Below are 21,777 nucleotides of genomic sequence, written 5' to 3' on the forward strand. Positions count from 1 at the left end.
TTATATTCCATTGGTCTATTGTCTGTTTTTGTGCCAATACCATGTTGTCTTGATGATTACAGCTTTGTAATAGAGGCTAAAGTCTGGGATTTTGATGCCTCCCACTTTGGTTTTCTTCTTCAGTATTATTTTGGCTATTCAGGTTTTTTTTTTTTTGTGGTTCCATACAATTTTAGGATTGCTTGTTCTAGCTTTGAGAAAAATACTGGTGCAATTTTGATTGGGATTGCATTGAATGTGTAGATTGCTTTGGGTAGTATTGACATTTTAACAATATTTATTCTTCCAATTCGTGAACACGGAATGTTTTCCCATTTCTTTGTGTCTTCTTCAATTTCCTTCATAAGCTTTCTATAGTTTTCAGCACACAGATCTTTTACATCTTTGGTTAGGTTAATTCCTAGGTATCTTATGGTACTTGCTATCATTGTAAATGGGATCCGTTTCTTGATTTCTCTTTCTGTTGCTTCATTATAGGTGTATAAAAATGCAACCAATTTCTGTACGTTGATTTTGTACCCTGCAACTTTGCTGAATTCATGTATCGGTTCTCGCAGTCTTTTGGTGGGCTTTTGGGTTTTCCATGTAGAGTATCATGTTGTCTGAGAAAAGTGAAAGTTTGACTCCTTCTTTGCCAATTTTGATGTCCTTTATTTGATTTTGTTGCCTGATTGCTGATGCTAGGACTTCCAACACTATGTTAAACAACAGTGGTGAGAGTGGACATCCCTTTTGAGTTCCTGATCTCAGAGGGAAAGCTCCAGTATTTCCCCATTGAAGATAATATTAGCTGTGGGCTTTTCATATATGGATTTATGATGTTAGGTATGTTCCTTCTATCCTGACTTTCTCGAGGGTTTTATTCAGAAAGGATGCTATATATTTTGTCAAATGCTTTTTCTGCATTGATTGACAGGATTGTATGATTCCTATCATTTCTTTTATTAATGTGATGCATCACATTGATTGATATGTGAATAGTGAACCAGGCCTGCAGCCCAGGAATGAATCCCACTTGATGATGGTGAATAACTTTTTTATATGTTCTTGAATTCGATTTGCTAGTATCTTGTTGAGAATTTTTGCATCCATGTTCATCAGGGACTCTGGCCTGTAGTTCTCCTTTTCTGTGGGGTCTCTGTCTGGTTTGGGAATCAAAGTAATGTCTGGTTTGGGAATCAAAGTAATGCTGGATTCATAGGATGAGTCTGGAAGTTTTCCTTCCATTTCTATTTTGGGAACAGCTTGAGAAAAAAGATATTAAATTTGCTGTAAACATCTGATAGAATTCCCCAGGGAAGCCATCTGGTCCAGGACTCTTATTTGTTGGGAGATTTTTGATAACGGATTCATTTTCTTTACTTGTTATGGGTCTGTTCAAATTTTCTACTTCTTCCCGCTTGAGTTTTGGTAGTTTGTGGGTGTTTAGGAATTTGTCCATTTCTTCCAGGTTGTCCAGTTTGTTGGCATATAATTTTTCATAGTATTCTCTGATAATTGCTTGTATTTCTGAGGGATTGGATAAATAAATCCATTTTCATTCAGGATTTTATCTGCTTGGGTGATCTCTCTTTACTTTTTGAGAAGCCTGGCTAGAAGTTTATCAATTTTGTTTATTTTTTCAAAAAACCAACTCTTCTTTTTAAAAAAAAATTTTTTTTCTATTTTTTAAAATTTACATCCAAATTAATTAGCATATAGTGCAACAATGATTTCAGGAGTAGATTCCTTAATGCCTCTTACCCATTTAGCCCAATCCCTCCTCCCACAACCCCTCCCATAACCCTCAGTCTGTTCTCCATATTTATGACTCTCTTCTGTTTTGTCCCCCTCCCTGATTTTATATTATTTTTGTTTCCCTTCCCTTATGTTCATCTTTTTGTCTCTTAAAGTCCTCATATGAGTGAAGTCATATGATTTTTGTCTTTCTCTGACTAATTTCACTTAGCATAATACCTTTCAGTTCCATCCACGTAGTTGCAAAGGGAGAAATGACAGGCATGGGGAAAAAGGAAGAATAAAAATTGACCAGAGAAACTATACTGCTTAATCCAGAGAGAGATAGAAGGAAAATTAAGAAGGAGGTGGGGGAAAAAGAAGATAAAGTTGTCCAGACAGAGAAACTATACGGCTTATTCCAAAGAGAGAGGACAATAAAGAAGGAGGTGTGGAACATGTGCCAAGAGAATGGATTAAATAGGTCTGCTTAAACAAACCAACAACCAGAGTAACTAGTCTAGAGGAGAGAAGAGACAAGAAGGAGAAAAGGAAGGAATAATGTATCTATATAATAATAACTGTCAGAAAATTAAACCAGGCAATGCAGCAGTGCAGGTCTGGAGGAGGGGCTGTCTGGTTCCTCAGTGTCAATCCCACTCCTGTAGATACACAGTTGCCAAGCGTGGAGGGGCTGGTTTGGTGTAGGCGGGTTGTGCCTCCACTGTGGACCCAGCTGTCCATTTGCTGAAGTCTCCCCTTATTGGTGATGGGGAGAAAAATCGTGACATCCCAGTCTCTCCTCCACAGACCAGGTATCCCAAACCACTCTGTTCGAGCCATCGTCACTGTGCCTCAGGCACAAACTTAGTGGTTTGTCTCACTCCGTGGGCTCCTGTGCCTGTCGCTTGGCTGGGATGCAGCCCGATATGTGGTCCCAGGCTGGCGGACACAGGCGGCGTTTGTCCTGTCCCACAGCACTCCAGGGAGGGGATCTCTTTCTCCTACTTCGGACTGTGCTCCTGACCTAGCCAGGGAGCCCAGGGCTGGCTCCCCTCCTCTCCAGGTTCATGATCTGGGCACCTGGCCCCAGTCCGGAGAAAGCCCCGCAGTTATAGACTGGATCTTTCTCTATCCCAGTCCAAGATTTTTTCTCTTGTCCAGATACAGTCCTGTGCTTCCCCAGCCACTCTTTATCTTGCCTTTGTCTCTCCACAGAAGTAGATCCCTCCCCTCCATTTGTTTTATCTCTGCCAGTTTGCAGTCATGCACCTATGGCCCATCAGGTTGTCCCGATGGGTCCCTGGAAGCACCACTGCCTCTTTTCCTCCCATACTCTCGGGATTCAAGGTCCTTTGGCTTCAACACTTCTTTGTTTGGGAGAAGGAAGTTTGGATCCCCCTACTTCTCTGCCATGGTGGCCCCTTCCCCCCACAGTGTGTCATTTAAAGCCACTGTTTCTTTATTGATTTTATTTTTAGATGAACTGTCCATTGATGTAAGTGTTGTGTTAAGGTCCCCTACCATTATTGTATTCTTATCATTTAATTCTTTTATGTTATTAACTGTTTCATGTGTCTCAGCGCTCCTTTGTTGAGCACATAAGTTTTACAATTATTTCATCTTCTTGTTAGATTGTCCCCTTTATTATTATATAGTGTCCTTCTTTGTCTCTTGTTACAGTCTTTGATTTAAAGTCTGTTTTGTCTGATGTAAATATTGCTATATTTCTATCCCACTTTCTTTTGATACCCATTTGCATGAAAAATGTTTCTCCATCCCCTCACTTTTAATCTACAGGTGTTTAGGTCTAAAATGAGTCTCTTGTGGGCAGCATATCAATGGTTCTCTTTTTTAAACCATTGTGTTACCCTATGTATTTTGATTGGAGCGCTTAGTCCATTTACAATGAAAGTAATCATTGACAGGTATATATTTATTGTGATTTATTACTCGTTTTGTAGTTGTTGCTGAAGATTTTCTCTGATCCTTTCTTGTCTTTTTTCATGTTTTGCTGTTTCCTTTAGTGATATGTTAGGATTTCTTTCTCTTTATTCTTTGCGTATTTATTAGTGGTTTTTGATATGTGGTTGTGTTATATTTATATAACCTCTTCTGCATATAGCAGTCTACATTAAACTTATGGTCATTTAAGTTTGAACCCATATTTTCTCCTCCCACATTTTAGGTATATATTATATTTTATACCCTTTGTGTGTGTGTGTGAGTTCCTCGACTTACTCATTTACAGAAATACTCATTTTTACTGCTTTTGTGTTTCCTATCTTTATAAAAACCCTTTTTAAAATTTTTATTTTATTTTTGAGAGAGAGAGAGAGACAGAGCCTGAGCAGGTGAGGGGCAGAGAGAGAGGGAGACTCAGGATCTAAAGCAGACTCTGAACTGTCAGCATAGAGCCTGACACCTACCTTTACGGTATCACATTTGGTCTCTCCTTTCCACTCAAAGAATTACCTTTAATATTTCTTGAAGGGCTGGTGTAGTGGTCATGAGCTCCTTTTGTTTTTGTTTTGGAAACTCTTTACCTCTCCTTCTACTCTGAATGAAAGTCTTGCTGGATAGAGTATTCTTGGCTGCAGATTTTTCCCATTCAGCATTTTGAATATATCATGCCACTCCATTCTCACTTGCAAAATTTCTGGTGAAAAATCTCCTGCTAGCCTTATGGGTTTTCCCTTGGAAGTTACTGACTTCTCTTGCTGCTTTTAAGATTTTTTTTTCATGACTGTATTTTGCAAGTTTGATTACAATATGTCTTGGTGTTGGCCTGCTTTGTTGATTTTGATGGGAGTTCTCTGTGCCTCCTGGATCTGAACATCTATTTCTCTCCCCCGATTAGGGAAGTTTTCAGCTATTATTTCTTCAAATAAATTCTCTGCCCCCTTTTCTCTGTCTTCTTCTTCTTCTTCTGAGATACCCATAAAATAAATGCTATTATGTTTTTTTTTTTTAACGTTTATTTATTTTTGGGACAGAGAGAGACAGACCATGAACGGGGGAGGGGCAGAGAGAGAGGGAGACACAGAATTGGAAACAGGCTCCAGGCTCCGAGCCATCAGCCCAGAGCCTGACGCGGGGCTCGAACTCACAGACCGCGAGATCGTGACCTGGCTGAAGTCGGACGCTTAACCGACTGCGCCACCCAGGCGCCCCATAAATGCTATTATGTTTGATGGAGTCACTGAGTTTCCTGTCTATTCTCATTTTGTGTAATTCTTTTTTCTCTCTTTTGTTCAGATTGATTACTTTCCATTTTTCTGTCTTCTAGGTCACTAATTCATTCCCGTGCTTCTTCAGTTCTGCTATTCATTCAATCAAGCATGTTTCTCATTTTGTTTATTGAGCCCTTTATCTCTGCTATGTTATTTCTTATCTCTGTCTTAAGGGTCTCACTCATGCCTTGCACTGCTTTTTCAAGTCCTGTGAGTATCCTTGTGATAATTGCTTAAAATTCTCTACCAGGCATGTTACTTATATCTGCTTTTCTTAGATCTCTGGATGTGCTATTATCCTGTTCTTTCATTTGGGATAAATTTCTCTGTCTCGTCATTTTGTCTGTCTCTCTATGTCTGTTTCTATATGTTAAGAAAACTAGTTATGTCCTCTTCTCTTGGACATAGTGTCTTTATGAAGAGGAAGTCCTGGAGTGCCCTGCAGTGCAGTGTCCCCTGTTTATCAGAGTCTGTCACTTTGTGAGAGCATCCTATGTGTGATGCTTACACCCTGCTATTGTGTCTGAGTCACTTTTTCTTTTGACTGCATAGACTCTCTGCCTGTTGTGGGCTGTGCTTGCTCTCTATGTTGTTAGACCTAGGCAGGAGGGGATGTGCTCTGAGGAGAGGTGCCGGCTGAGGAACTTGGGAGTGGGGTGGCAGTGTGAGCAAAATTTGCATAGGGCCACTAGTCTTATGCCTGATCTCAAAGCATTGGGGTGGTTGGGGGCTGTTGCTACAGGTGGGAGGCTGGGCTGAGCATGCCATGATGGGTAGGCAGGCTAAGCTTGGCATGTGAAAGTGTCTGGTGGTGTGCAGCTGGGCTTTATTCGGAGGTGGGTAGGGCTCATGGCATCAGCTGTGTACCAGGTTGCTGGGCGGGCTGTGCACACAGCTTTAACCAAAGTTGCTCTGAGCCCTGGGCCAAGGCTACAAGTGTCTATGCAGCCCAGCCTCCCACAGGTGTCTCTGTGTTCATACTGAGGGGCAGGGAAGGAAAATGGCACCTTCCCAGCCCCTTTCTTTTCAAAGTACGCCAACATGATCTGTCTCTCATTTGCCTTTGGTGTTGTGTGAACTGCTGTTTGTGTGTTGTCCTTCCACACAGGCTGCTATCTCTTTAAGGGGTACAACTCATCTGTCCCAGGCCCTCCTAGCTCTCCCACTGCTGAGTCAGCCAGACTCCAAAGCTCCATGTTCTAAGTCCCACTGGTTTTACAAACTCACAGAATTCAACCTCTCTGGTTTTTAAGGCCAAACAATTTTGAGGATTAGTCTTCCCCATGTCAGCTACTGTTGTGAGGGCCCATTTCACTGGCCTTTCTACTTGTGCAGTTTCCTCCACCCTTCAGGTAGCCTCGCTGTAACTTTCCGAACCTCCTAATCTTTCACATGCTGCGTCTTGTCTTTATTTAGTTGTGGAGTTTGTCCTGGCAGGCTTAGGATCACTCTGATTTATTGACTTGAATGTGGACGATATCTAGTTGCAAATGTGGGACAGGGTGAACTCAGGGTCCTGAATTAAATTCATCAATATCAGCAAATCATTCTTGAAATTCTTATTGTAGATTTGCAGACAATTTATATAGTGCTATCAGTTATATCTAAATTAAGCTACATGTTGATTTATGTTACAAAACATGTAATATCACTTATTAATTTGTATTATGAAAAGCTTCAATTTCCACATGAATTCTTATGCTTGTCACCTTTGTGACCTAGATTATAGGTCATAAATGAGCTTTTTTTATGTTTTGAAGTTTTAGGTTTAGTTTGTTCATGTGAAATGTGATGTTGATATAGGTGAGAAAATGTAAATTACACCGTCAGTTTTCTTTGATTATTGAGAATTTGGTAAGCATTCCTTTTGTTTTAAAGAAATCTTGAATTGGAGTTACCACTACTGTAAATTTTTATGAAAATCTTCCACTATTCAACCAATAAACTTTAGCAACAAAGGTACATACAGTCATTAAATTCATTGCCTTGTACTTTCTTCAGTGGTTCCATAATCTTGAGATGATTTTTAGCATTAGTCTGTAAATGATGAACAACTTTAAAACCAAATCCAGGAAACTTTGTATAGAGTCTGACATAGTACTACAATGATACACGGTAGAGAATCCCACATGTAATAAGTTTCAATTTAAGAGACATAAATGTGAACAAATATAAATATGGCCAGAAATATAAGTAGACACATGTTGGTAAAAATTCCTTGTCTTATAAGATGCATAGTAAATAATAGAAGTAAGTAAACAAAATAAGAAATATTATAAGTCATTAAATATTGGTTGCTGTTGTTCTTTGGAAGTTCTAATTAGAAAGTCAAGGACACCATGTTAGAGAAAATGCAAGTTCTACTCTGATTTCCATGTATTCATAAATTTAAGTTGCACACATCTCTTCTGTCAGAGGAAATACACTTGGCAAACAGAAACAATAGAAATTCTGGTTCCTTTAACAATTATATAACAACCGTTAAATTTAGAATTATGGCAATAGGAAGGAAGACCTTAAACTCTGTAATTTCCAGTTGTTTGTCTTTCATAATTCTGACTTGCAATTCAAGCTGAAAACCAGGATTGCAAAGTGTAGCATCGCTCCTTCAATGTTCTAAAACAAAGCAATCTTATTTCATATATTAGCTCATTGCATTGCTTTCTTAGTTTAACTTTACTTGATTTATCATATTCTTAGTGCAAAATAATTTTTTTCTGAAGATTAAATTGTATTTTTTTAACTCTGAATTTGGAAATTTACATTATCTGAGCTCTTTTGTTCCAAATATTGTATTGGAATCTGAAGTGCCTGAGACAGAAAAAACATCTCTACCCTTAAAGGGCTTACAGTGTAATAGGAAAAATGGGTTCTATGCTAGTTGTTACTGCCAAATACGCAGTTGGCTTCTCTGATGTCATGATGAACTCAAGCTGGTCACGGGCCGAGCTGGTCATGCACCCAAAGACCAGCCAAAAGAAACCATTATCATCTCTAAGCTTGAAGGGATGAAAGAAGGAGACTGGGTCATAGAAATCTAGGAAAACCTGGAGCTGTAGAAGAGGCATTGCCCCAAAAGAGATAAACCCTCAAAAGAGCACAGTTTTCTATCATGGTGAGGCAGAGAGCAAAGTGGTTGAGGTTATGGGAGTAAATACCCTGAAAATTTTTCCTCTCACCCTCCAGTCTCCTGCTAGTGTCTTACATTAGCCAAATAGAATTGGAAGTCAGAAGCTAATGGAGCCTGGATGGTGTATTCTATAGAGATCCTCAGAGTTGAGACCATTCTTCAAACAGTAGAGTGATAAGAGTTCATGAAGGAAAGATGTGCTTAGATTTTTTTAAACAGAAGTTGTTGGTAACATTGATTGGGGTAGTGTATTACTTTGTGCCCGGGAACTATTTTATTGTTGAAATACTCTAAGTGATGAGTAAGGGGCAAAATTAGGAAGAACAATAAAGAAGAAAGATGGTATAAGTTGATAGGATACACAGATGAGTAAATGCAGTGCAATTTGATGATTAATTGGAAATAAAGGTGAAAAATAGCCACTAAAGAGCACCATTAGTTTTTAACTTGGAAACCTGGGTTTACAGGAGTCCAGTTAGGAATTTTCTGTGGAAACAGAAAAACGATACCTGATTTTATTTTTGAGTTCTTTAATGCACCCAGCAGACATCCACGTAGATGTTTGTCATCTCCAACTTGGGCTTGAGATCTTTGTTTTGCTTCCAGCTTTAGTGAAATATGCTTGTCATAAAGTACTGTATAAGTTTAAGGTGTAAGAAATAGTGGTTCTATAAGGTATATTTTGCAAAATGAGTATTATCACAATAATATTGGTTAACATACCCATCATTAGGATCTTTACTTGTTGGACTCAGCCCTCTTATTTTGGTCTCATCACGAGCCCACTCTCCCATCCATCCAACAAATCTGTTTATTCTCAAAGTATTTCATGCCAGGGTGCTTTTGTTCAACAATTGCCTAACGTTTGAAACTGACTTGAATGTTCTTCTGGGAGACTTTTTCTGGTCCCTCTCCTTAGTCTGATTCAAGTTCTTCTTCTCTGGGTATTATCTGTATACTACAGCATATGTCCCAGAATACCATCTACATTAATTTACTTGTCTAACTCATTCATGGTACTGTTAGCATCTAAAAGGAAAAGGCATTGACTAAGTTTACTGTTTTAGTTAACACCTAGCATAGGGCTTATCTTGTAGCAGGTGACAATGAGAAAAAGGGATACTATCAATGATGAAAAGACGACAAAGATGAAACATCTAATATTTAGACCAAAGGAGAAGAGTACTTGAAGAAGAAAGAGCCAAAGGCAAAGCCAAAGGAGATTGGTGACAATAATAAAATCTTGAGGATAAAATTAGTTTTCTTTCCTAAGCTGCTGTTGATAGAACTGTAATGCCTTTATGAATTATTTCCTTATATGTTATAGTCTTAACTCATGCACAAATATATAACTTTTATTCACTTTGGATATATTTTACATGAAATGTATGAAGTTTCTTGTTAAAAAAAGACAAAGAAAAATGTTTTGAGCTAGAATTCCTTTGGGGAAGTCACTAGGTTTAAAATTAAATTTTCTCATATTCTCTTTAGAGCGGAGATCTAAATTACCTACCAGGGATTACATCTCAGTCTCTTTTAGATTAAATGCAAAGTTTTCTAACCAAACACAGTCATGCTGTTGGCTAGGATATCATGAACTCAAAATAGTACTCTGGGAAAGCTTTTCGTTAATTAAAAAATGTATATTTTAAAAATTAAATTTTATTTGTTTTATTATTAATTATTTAAAAATATTAAATCGATACTTTTATCAACACAACTTCTAGAACATATAAATATGAATAGCCAGTAGCTGCAGTCAATAGAATCAACATATTTCAAAGCCCAGTCTTAAATGAAAGGACATGGTAAGCTTTTTAGGAGATGGAAATATCTGGTTCTAAATTATCCTGGATTGCATCACTGTTCATGTTCAAATTAAAAAAAAAGAATTCCATTTTAACAGTGCTTAACTGTTGTAGCTTGTATCATTTCCATTCATTGCTAGTATTGTCTTTACTGTAGTTTCCAGTTGTGACATTCTGTACTCACATCATTAGAAAAACAGAATCAGCCACAAAACACTGTGGTTGGTGTTTGTTTACATTTTTAAATACTTCTTACACGATCTACATATTCAGTATATTCAGAATTCAGATTGGCCTTTCCACCACAGACCAACGATGCTATAAATAACCGATAATGGCAATTGCTGATGAGGAATGCTGTAGAATAATATAAAGGTCAAAGTATGATAATTCACTTTCATCCTTAAAGTATACAAGGCATTAAAATACTGATATTAAACCCTGGTGGCAAAGCACGGGGGAGGAATGGCATGACATGAATCCCCTTAAGTAAATGTGAATGTGAGGAGGTTAAGAACTAAAACCAAATTATCTGCTCTTTCAGTGAATGTCTAAATCTGAGGGTCAGCGTTCTGTGTATAACACAGGAGAATAGATAGGAACCATTGTAACATGATTGCTGTTAGTTACTCCTGCTCTATTACCAATTTAATCTCTGGTTTAGTATAGCACAGCTGTTTTAAAAACATGGTGTAAAAGTAGAACTGTTTTGAATCACAAGACCTTTCACATCTTGAAAGATATTTCCATTTGTGATGGTTGAAATATAGGAATCATTTACATTTTAGTATGTGACACTTTTTCCCCCCAGACCCTGGTAATATTGAAAGAATAAGAATCTGACTGGAAAACCTTGATTCATTTGCATACATGTGATTGTTATTTACATCTGACAAGTCTATTACCTGCTAACAGACTGTACATTTCTTTTATGCCCCTGCACTAGCAGGTTTATGCTGATTTTAGATTATGGAATAGGCAATAGTAGTTTTCTTTCTTTTTATTTTAATATTAAATTTATTGTCAGATTGGTTTCCATAAAATACCCAGTGCTCATCCCAACAGGTGCCCTCCTCAATGCCCATTACTCACTTTCCCCCCCTTCCACCCCCGATAAACCCTCAGTTTATTCCCAGTTTTTAAGAGTCTCTTATAGTTTGCCTCCCTCCCTCTTTCCCCCCCCCCTTCCACTCCCTCACAGTCTTCTCTTAAGTTTCTCAGGATCCACATAAGAGTGAAAACATATGGTATCTGTCTTTCTCTGTATGACTTACTTCACTTAGCATAACACTCTCCAGTTCCATCCATGTTGCTACAAAGGGCCAGATTTCATTCTTTCTCATTGCCAAGTAGTATTCCATTGTATATATAAACCACAACTTCTTTATCCATTCATCAGTTGATGGACATTTAGGCTCTTTCCATAATTTTGCTATTGTTGAAAGTGCTGCTATAAACATTGGGGTACAAGTGCCCTTATACACTTATGTGTATACATACATCAGCACTTATGTATCCCTTGGGTAAATTCCTAGCAGTGCTGTTGCTGGGTCACAGGTTAGGTCTATTTTTAATTTTTTGAAGAACCTCCACACTGTTTTCCAGAGAAGCTGTACCAGTTTGCAATCCCATCAACAATGCAAGAGGGTTCCCATTTCTCCACATCCTCTCCAGCATCTATAGTCTCCTGATTTGTTCATTTTGGCCACTCTGACTGGCGTGAGGTGATATCTGAGTGTGGTTTTGATTTTGTTTCCCTGATGAGGAGTGACATTGAGCAACTATTCATGTGCCTGTTGTCCATCTGAATGTCTTCTTTAGAGTAGTGTCTATTCATGTCATCTGCCCATTTCTTCACTGGATTATTTGTGTTTTGGGTGTGGAGTTTGGTGAGTTCTTTGTAGATTTTCGATACTAGCCCTTTGTCCAATATGTTATTTGCAAATATCTTTTCCATCAGTTGCTTTTAGTTTTGTTGATTGTTTCCTTTGTGGTGCAGAAGCTTTTTATTTCCATGAGGTCTCAGTAGTTCATTTTTGCTTTTAATTCCCTTGCCTTTGGAGTTGTGTCAACTAAGAAATTGCTGTGGCTGAGGTCAGAGAGGTTTTTTTTCCAGCTTTCTCCTCTAGGGTTTTGATGGTTTCCTGTCTCACATTCAGGTCTTTCATCCATTTTGAGTTTATTTTTGTGAATGGCGTAAGAAAGTGGTCTAGTTCATTCTTCTGCATGTTGCTGTCCAGTTCTCCCAGCACCATTTGTTAAAGAGACTGTCTTTTTTCCATTGGATATTCTTTCCTGCTTTGTCAAAGATTAGTTGGCCATATGTTTGTGGGTATAGTTCTGGGGTTTCTATTCTATTCCATTGGTCTATGTGTCTGTTTTTTGTGCCAGTACCATGCTGTCTTGATGATTACAGCTTTGTAGTAGAAGCTAAAGTCTGGGATTGTGATGCCTCCCACTTTGGTCTTCTTCAATATTACTTTGGCTAATCGGGGTCTTTTGTGGTTCCATACAAATTTTAGGATTGCTTGTTTTAGCTTCAAGAAAAATGCTGGTGCAATTTTGATTGGGATTGCATTGAATGTGTAGATTGCTTTGGGTAGTATTGACATTTTAACAATTTTTATTCTTCCAATTCATGAACACGGAATGTTTTTCCATTTCTTTGTATCTTCTTCAATTTCCTTCATAAGCTTTCTATAGTTTTCAACATATAGATCTTTGGTTAGGTTTATTCATAGGTATTTTATGATTCTTGGTGCAATTGTGAATGGGATCGGTTTCTTTATCTGTTGCTTCATTATTAGTGTATAAGAATGCAACTGATCTATGTACATTAATTTTGTATCCTGCAACTTTGCTGAATTCATGTATCAGTTGTAGCAGACTTTTGGTGGAGTGTATTGGGTTTTCTATGTATAATGTCATCTGTAAAAAGTGAAAGCTTGACTTCATCTTTGCCAGTTTTGATGCCTTTGATTTCCTTTTGTTGTCTGATTGCTGATGCTAGAACTTCCAACACTATGTTAAACAACAGCAGTGAGAGTGGACATCCCTGTCATGTTCCTGATCTTAGGGGGAAAGCTCTCAGTTTTTCCCCTTTGAGGATGATAGTAGCTTCAGGCTTTTCATAAATGGTTTTTATGATGTTTTGGTATGTTCCTTCTCTCCTGACTTTCTCGAGCGTTTTGATGAAGAAAGGAGAAAGGATGCTGAATTTTGTCAAATGCTTTTTCTGCGTTGATTGATAGGATCATATCATTCTTATCTTTTCTTTTATTAACGTGATGTATCACTTTGAATGATTTGCGAATGTTGAACCAGCCAGGAATGAATCCCACTTGATCATGGTGAATAATTCTTTTTATATGTTGTTGAATTCGATTTGCTAGTATCTTGTTGAGAATTTTTGCATCCATATTCATCAGGGATATTGGCCTGTGGTTCTCGTTTTTTTGCTGGGTCTCTATTTTGGGAATCAAAGTAATGCTGGTTTCATAGAATGAGTCTGGAAGTTTTCCTTCCCTTTCTATTTTTTGGAACAGCTTGAGAAGGATAGGTATTATCTCTGCTTTAAATGTCTGGTAGAATTCCCCAGGGAAGCCATCTGGTCCTGGACTCTTATTTGTTGGGAGATTTTTGATAACCGATTCAATTTTTTCACTGGTTATGGCTCTGTTCAAGTTTTCTATTTCTTCCTGTTGAGTTTTGGAAGAGTGTGGGTGCTTAGGAATTTGTCCATTTCTTCCAGGTGGTCCAGTTTGTTGGCATATAAGTTTTCATAGTATTCCCTGATAATTGTTTGTATTTCTGAGGGACTGGTTGTAATAATTCCATTTTCATTCATGATTTTATCTATTTGGGTCCTCTCCTCTTCTTTTTGAGAAGCCTGGCTAGCGGTTTATCACTTTTGTTTATTTTTTCAAAAAAACAACTCTTGGTTTCATTGATCTGCTCTGCATTTTTTTAGATTCTATATTGTTTATTTCTGCTCTGATCTTTATTATTTCTCTTCTTCTGCTGGGTTTAGGCTGTCTTTGCTGTCCTGCTTCTATTTCCTTTGGGTGTGCTGTTAGATTTTGTATTTGGGATTTTTCTTGTTTCTTGAGATAGGCCTGGATTGCAATTTATTTTCCTGAGGACTGCCTTTACTGCATCCCAACACATTTGACCCATTCATTCTTTAGTAGGGTGTTCTTTAACCTTCATGCTTTTGGAGGTTTTCCAGACTTTTTTCCTGTGGTTGATTTCAAGCTTCATAGCATTGTGGTCCGAAAGTATGCATGGTGTGATCTCAATTCTTGTATACTTATGAAGGGCTGTTTTGTGAACCAGTATGTGATCTGTCTTGGAGAATGTTCCACGTGCACTTGAGAAGAAAGTATATTCTGTTGCTTTGGGATGCAGAGTTCTAAATATATCTGTCAAGTCCATCTCATCCAATGTATCATTCAGGGCCCTTTTTTCTTTGTTGATCCTGTGTCTAGATGATATATCCATTACTGTAAGTGGAGTATTAAAGTCCCCTGCAATTACCACATTCTTATCAATAAGGTTGCTTATGTTTGTGATTAATTGTTTTATATATTTGGGGGCTGCCGTATTCGGTGCATAGACATTTATAATTTTTAGTTCTTCCTGATGGATAGAACCTGTAACTATTATATAATGCCCTTCTTCATCTCTTGTTACAGCCTTTAATTTAAAGTCTAGTTTGTCTGATACAAGTATGGCGACTCCAGCTTTCTTTTGACTTCCAGTAGCATGATAGATAGTTCTCTATCCCCTCACTTTCAATCTGAAAGTGTCCTCAGGTCTAAAAAGAGTCTCTTGTAGACAGCAAATGGATGGGTCTTTTTTTTTTTATCCATTCTGATACCCTATGTCTTTTGGTTGGAGCATTTAGTCCATTTACATTCAGTGTTATTATAGAAAGATATGGGTTTAGAGTCATTGTGATGTCTGTAGGTTTCATGCTTGCAGTGATGTCTCTAGTACTTTGTCTCACAGGATTCCCCCTTAGGATCTCTTGTAGGGCTCGTTTAGTGGTGATGAATTCCTTCAGTTTTTGTTTGGGAAAACCTTTATCTCTCCTATTCTGAATGACAGACTTGCTGGATAAAGGATTCTTGGCTGCATATTTTTTCTGTTCATCACATTGAAGATTTCCTGCCATTCCTTTCTGGCCTGCCAAGTTTCAGTAGAGAGATCTGTCACTAGTCTTATCGGTCTCCCTTTATATGTTAGAGCACATTTATCCCTAGCTGCTTTCAGAATTCTCTCTTTATCCTTGTATTTTGCCGGTTTCACTGTATGTTGTGCGTAAGATCGATTCAAGTTATGTCTGAAGGGGGTTCTCTGTGCCTTCTGGATTTCAATGCCTGTTTCCTTCCCCAGATCAGGGAAGTTCTCAACTATGATTTATGCAAGTACACCTTCAGCCCCTTTCTCTTATCTCTCTCTTCTTCTTCTTCGTCTTCGTCTTCGTCTTCGTCTTCGTCTTCTTCTTCTTCTGTGATATGGATATTTTTCCATTTGATTGCATCACTTAGTTCTCTAATTTTCCCCTCATACTCCTGGATTTTTTTTATCTCTTTTTTTTCTCAGCTTCCTCTTTTTCCATAAATTTATCTTCTAATTCACCTCTTCTCTGCCTATTCAATCTGTTCTATGGCTGCCTCCATTTTATTTTGCACCTCATTTATAGCATTTTTTAGTTCCTCATGACTATGTTTTAGTCCCTTGATCTCTGTAGCAGTAGATTCTCTGCTGTCCTCTATGCTTTTTTTCAAGCCCAGCAATTAATTTTATGACTATTATTCTAAATTCTTGTTCCCTTATATTGCTTAAATTGGTTTTGATCAGTTAGCTGTTGCTACTTCCTGGAGTTTCTCTTGAGGAGAATTCTTCCGTTTCATCATTTTGGGTATTCCCTGTGGTAGCTCCAAACTGCAGGGCACTTCTCCTATGTTGTCCGAGAAACTTGTGTTGGTGGGCAGGGCCGCAGTCAGACCTGATGGCTGACCCCAGCCCACTGCTGGGGCCACAGTCAGACTGGTGTGTACCTTATCTTCCCCTCTGGTAGGGGCAGGACTCACTGTGGAGTGGTGTGGCCCTTATCTGGGCTTCTTGTGCACTGCCAGGCTTGTGGTGCTGCTTCGATGGGATCTGGCATATTAGCTGGGGTGGATCCGCAAGGTGCAAGGGACGGGAGGGGCAGGCTTAGCTAGTTTTGCCATGGGTAGTCCCCTGTGGGAGGGGACCTGCAGCACCACGAGGGAGGCAGGCCCGTTGGAGGAATGGATCCACAGAAACACAATGTTGGGTGTTTGTGTGGTGCAAGCAAGTTGGGTGATGGGAACTGGTTCCCTTTGACATTTTGGCCAGGGGATGGGAGAGGGAAATGGTGCTTGCCAGCACCTTTGTTCCCCCACCAACCTCTGTCCTTCTGGGGCTTAACAACTCTCCCTCCCCGCATCCTATCGCACTCCCCGCTCTCCAGATGTTAAGTCCCGCTGGCTGTCAGAAGTCATGGAGTCCGGCCCCTCCTCTTTTGCAAGCCAGACTTTAGGGGCTCTGCCTTGCTTGGCAGGCTGCCCCTTCACCGCCCCAGCTCCCTCCCACCAGTCCTTGTAGCACACACTGCCTCTCCACCCTTCCTACCCTCTTCCATGGGCCTCTTGTTTACCTTGGCTCCTGAGAGTCTATTCTGCTAGTCTTCTGGCATTTTTCTGGGTTATTTAGGCAGATGTGGATGGAATCTAAAAGATCAGCAGGACGAGGTGAGCCCACCATCCTCCTATGCTGCCATATTCCTATCTCTAGCAATAGTAGTTTTCAATAATATCTCCATTACAGATATTACTTTTTTGAGACCATGCTGTATCTCTGCTCCCTTCAATTTCTCCTTTGACTTTTATTTCATATATTCCTACAATTAAATTAACTGGCCAATTAATAGGAAAGGAGGCTTGAGTATAACTGTACTTTTTTTAAGGCAATTTTTGAATTTTTACAATGTTTATTAATTTTGAGAGAGAGACAGAATGCAAGCATGGGAGAGGCAGAGAGAGGAAGACACAGAATCTGAAGCAGGCTCCAGGCTCTGAGCTGTCAGCACAGAGCCTGATGGGGGGCTCGAACCCACAAACTGTGAGATCATGACCTGAGCTGATGTCAGACGCTCAACAGAATGAGCTGCCCTGACACCCTGCACTTCTTAATCCTATAGGAAATGATAATACTAGTAATACTTTGGGTAAATTACAGGAGATTTCAGGGTTTATATATATAATATTTAAGATAAAATCTCTATGTTTTCTTTATATTATTATGGTAAGAGAAGTAAAGTGAAATATTGGAAGGTATTAAATATTGGATTTGAATAGAACTAATGCTTTTTTAAGCAAGTATAATAAAAACTTGGCATCCTGGTAAAATAATTTAAAAATTTCTTAATTAAAATTTTCTTTCTTAAAATATATGTAACATAAAATTTCGCATATATAACAAGTGTTCCTGTTCTCAACATCCTTGCCAACACTTATTTTCTGTTTTGTTTTTGACAATAGCCATCTTATGCATGTGGAGTGATTTGTGGTTTTAATTAGCATTTCTCTTAGGATAGTGGCATTGACCATCCTTTTATGTGCTTATTGGTAATTTGCATGTGTGTTCAAGTCCTTTGTCCATCTTGAACTAGGTTTTTATTTTTTGTTGTTGTTGAATTGTAGGAGTTCCTTATATTATGGATTTTAATCTCTTTTCAGAATATGATTTGTAAATATTTTCTCAGATTCTGTGGGTTGAATTTTCACTTTGTTGGTAGTGTCCATTGATGCACAAAAGCTTTAATTTTGATCTTGTCCAATGTATTTTTTTTTTGTTGTTATTTTTATCTTTACCTTTGGTGTCACATCCAAGAAATTGTTGCCAAATGCAGTCATGAGGTCTTTCCCCTCGGTTTCTCCTGAGAGTTATTTAGCTTTTGCATTCAAGGCTTTGATTCAGTTTCAATTAATATGTATATGATATATACTGATACATATATACATATTATATATACATGATATAGACTGATACATATCAGTCTTGAAATCCATCCTGTCTGATATTAATATAATTTATTTAGCTTTCTTAGGCTCATAGGTTACCAGTATTTCTTTCACAGCTATTTACTTTCAGTTTACATTTGTCTTTGTATTTAAAGTGTCTTGTAAATAATATATAGTTGTTTCTTGCTCTTTTATTCTAACCAACAATCTCTGTCTTTTGATGGGATATTTATTCCATTTACATTTAATGTAATTATTGATATGCTTATATTTAGGTTTTTTATTTTTTAAATGTATCTCAGTTTTTAGAATTCCCTCTTTTTACCTTTCCTGTTTTTTTAAAATTTTAATTCAAAAAATTTATCATTCTATTTTTACTATATATTTTTGCAATTTTTATTGGTTGCTCTAGATGTTAAAGCAAACATCTTAAATTTGACCCAGTGTACCTAGTGTTAATATTGAATTAGTCAAGGTTAAATATAGGGATTTTAGTACTGTTTATTTCTATTTACTCGTACTTATTCTAGTGCTATTATTGTCATATGTATTGTCAATATAAATTACAAATCTATCAAAACGGTGTTATTATTTTTGCTTCATTCAGTCTTTTTGTTTTTCAGCAGGATTAAGAGAAAAAGAGCACACACACACACATATATATTACTTATATAATTTAAAATATATACGTGTAAGATACATAAATTATATATACATATACTTTAATATAACATTTATAATTTTATTCAATCTGATTCCTAGCTGGTGTTATTTCATCCGTCTTTCTAATTTCTTTAGCATTTCTTTTAGTAGAGGTTTGCTGGCAAATTATTCTGTTTCCTCAATCTAAAAATTTATTAACCTTTCAATTTTAAAAGAAGGCTTCACTGGGTATAGAATTAATTTTTCTGTTTATTTTTATTCAGCACTGTGAACATATAATTTCAGTATCTATACTAGTTTCAGAAACAGTATCTGTTGTTAGTTGTATTGATGTTTCTCTTTATGCATCATTTTTCTTTGTTTTCTTTGTTCAGTTATAAGATTTTCTCTGTATCTTTGGCTTATAACATTTTGGCTATGGTGTATCTACTATTAAGGTTACTAGATCTTTCATTGTTTTCTACCAGACTTAGGAACTTTCCAGGCACTATTTTTTCAAATACTTTATCTTTCGTCTTCTCTTCTTCTGAGATTCCATTTATATCAATTTTGGATTGTTTGATATTGTGTTACAAGTCTCAAATGGTGTTAATTTTTGTCAATCTTTGTGATTCTTGAGTTGATAACTTCACTAATGTATTTTCATGTTTACTCATTCCTCTTCAGTGATATCCAATCTATTATTCAACCCAGCTAGCATCTTATTTTTTATTTTCTGTTATTGTAGGTTTCAGTCTCTGAGTTATCATTTGGTTATTTATTTTAGAATTCCCATTTACTCTTGAGATTATCTATGCATCCATTGATACCTAATGTTCTTCAGTTGGTTGAATAATTTTTCTTTAGTTTTTTGAATGTATCTATGACAGGTACTATAAAATCTTGGTCTGATACAGTCAACATCTTGACCCACATGGAGTGATTTTCTATTGGCTGTTTATTTTTAGCCGGTAATGATCATACTACATTTTTTTCTGTATGTCTAGAGGTTTTTGATTGAAAACTAGATATTACTGATAATACATTTTAGTGACTCTGGATTCTGTAATGTTCGTGTTAAGATTTTTGTTTTCTGTTTCTATAGGTAGTTAATGTACTTGGTTTTAAACTGTAAACTTTATCTAGTGCACCGAATGTAGCTACTCCTTTCTCTGCTCTGTTTTTATCATTTTCCAGTGTTGCTTTTTTGTGCATTCCTTCTTTATCCATGCTGTGTCAGTTTCAGACTCTTTTTTCTGAAACTTCAAGTCCACAAGGACATAAAGCTTTGTGCCTTCTGGTGTTTGAGCTATATACGGTTAAAAACTATATTGTTAAAAAAAAACTTACCTTTGAAGATTGTGTCCACATAGCTCTAATCTTTCAGCATAGTTTTTTCTCTGGTCCCTACCTGCATTTTGCCATGCTTCCTGTTGTCGCCCCTGTAACTGTGTAGCTTTGCTGTTAGGATTTCTAGGATTTCTCTTTTAAATTTTCTTCTGAACTCTGATCTCTCATTCCTTTAGCCAGTAAGACTGTCATTGTGTCAGTTTTTACAAACATAGCCAAAGGGTAAGGGAGATTGTCAATTTTTTCAGATCAAAAAGACACGAACTCACTGGTCTCACCACTTTGAGTTGCAAGTTTGTACGTGTATTATGCTTTCCTCTGATTTTTGTCTGCTTTGGAAATTTTCCGGTTTGTATTAGAATTAACTTTATATATTTTATGCCATATTTACAATTGTTATCTCTGGGGAGAGGGAGTGCACAGCCATTTCAATCCCTTCTCCTACTGGGATTTCATCTATAAGATGTTTCAAAGTAAGTTTTGGCTATGTCTTGTATTGATTTCACAATCCCGAAATTTTATAAGTCCATTTCATAAAACTGGATAAAGTCATGAATCTAGTGAGCAGAATCCAATTTGCTAGTTTCATTACAGGGAACTTTCAAAATCCCAGTGAGGTTACAAGTAGAATTTTGAATAAATAGCCTTAGAGATCAGTGCTGGAAAGATTGATTTTTTTTTTTAATCAGGTCAGATTAATAAATAAATGTATTTACTGCAAACATGGCTAGCTCATATTGTTTCAGAAAATAGTAAGAATTCTGTCTTAGGGATGCCTGAGTGGCTCAGTTTGTTGAGCATTCTACTCTTGATTTTAGCTCAGGTCGTAATTTCATCATTCATGAGTTCAAGCCCTGCATCTGGCTCTGCACTGACAGAGCAGAGCCTGCTTGGAAGTCTCTCTCCCCCTTTTTCTCTGTGCCTCCCCCACTCACTCTCACTCGCTTTTTCTCTCTCTCTCAAAAAAGGTAAATAAACTTAAAAAAATCCCTTTTAACTTATTTTTGCCTCAAATTGAAATCATTGAATAATGGCTGTATCATTTGTGTAACAGATTGAAACTTATCAAGTAGTTTTCTTTTATTTCATTTCTATTTGTAATGCCTCTTGCTTTGTATCAGCTTCTGTACCTTTAGATTCTTCCCTTATGTGCAAGGAGAACCCTGCTTCATTCTCTAGAATTAATGCCAGTATATTTCTTACAATTGATGATCCTACATGACTTATCCAAACACTCAGAATCCATATTTTACATTATAGTTCACTCTTGGTGTTATATATTCTATGGGTTTGGACAAATGCGTAATTGCATATATCCAGAATTATAGTACAATACAGAGTACTTTCATTGTCCTAAAAATCCTCTGTGCTCTGCCGGTTCATTCCTCCCTCCCTTTTCCCTGCCAAAGCCCTGGCAACTACTAATGTTTTACTGTTTCAATAGTTTTGCCTTTTCTAGAATGTCATGTAGTTGGAATCATAGAGCATGTAGACTTTTCAAATTGGCTTCTTTCACTTCATAATTAATATACACTTAAGTTTCTTCCTTGTCTTTTCATGGCTTGATAGCTCATTTCGTTTTAGTGCTGAATAATATTCCATTGTTGAATGTACCAAAGTGTATTTATCCATTTGCCTACAGAAGGATATTTGCTTGCTTCCAAGTCTTTGGAGTAATGAATAAAGTTGCTATAAACATCCATGTGTAGGTTTTTGTCTGGACATAAATTTCATCTCCTTTGGTTATAAATACCAAGAAGCATAATTTCTGGATCATATGATTAAGAGTGTATTTATTCATAAGAAACCTTACCAAACAGCCTGTTAAAGTGATTATACAATTT

The 21,777-nt window shown here is 37.3% G+C and overlaps 1 protein-coding gene across 1 annotated transcript in view; it reads left to right on the top strand.

Moving 5' to 3' along the window:
- MALRD1 (MAM and LDL receptor class A domain containing 1) overlaps nucleotides 1–21,777 on the top strand; it is a 779,242-nt gene that overhangs the window by 278,461 nt on the left and 479,004 nt on the right. The gene's annotated exons all lie outside the window — the stretch shown is intronic.

The sequence above is a fragment of the Prionailurus viverrinus genome, chromosome B4 (assembly GCF_022837055.1).
Source record: "Prionailurus viverrinus isolate Anna chromosome B4, UM_Priviv_1.0, whole genome shotgun sequence".
NCBI lineage: Eukaryota > Metazoa > Chordata > Mammalia > Carnivora > Felidae > Prionailurus > Prionailurus viverrinus.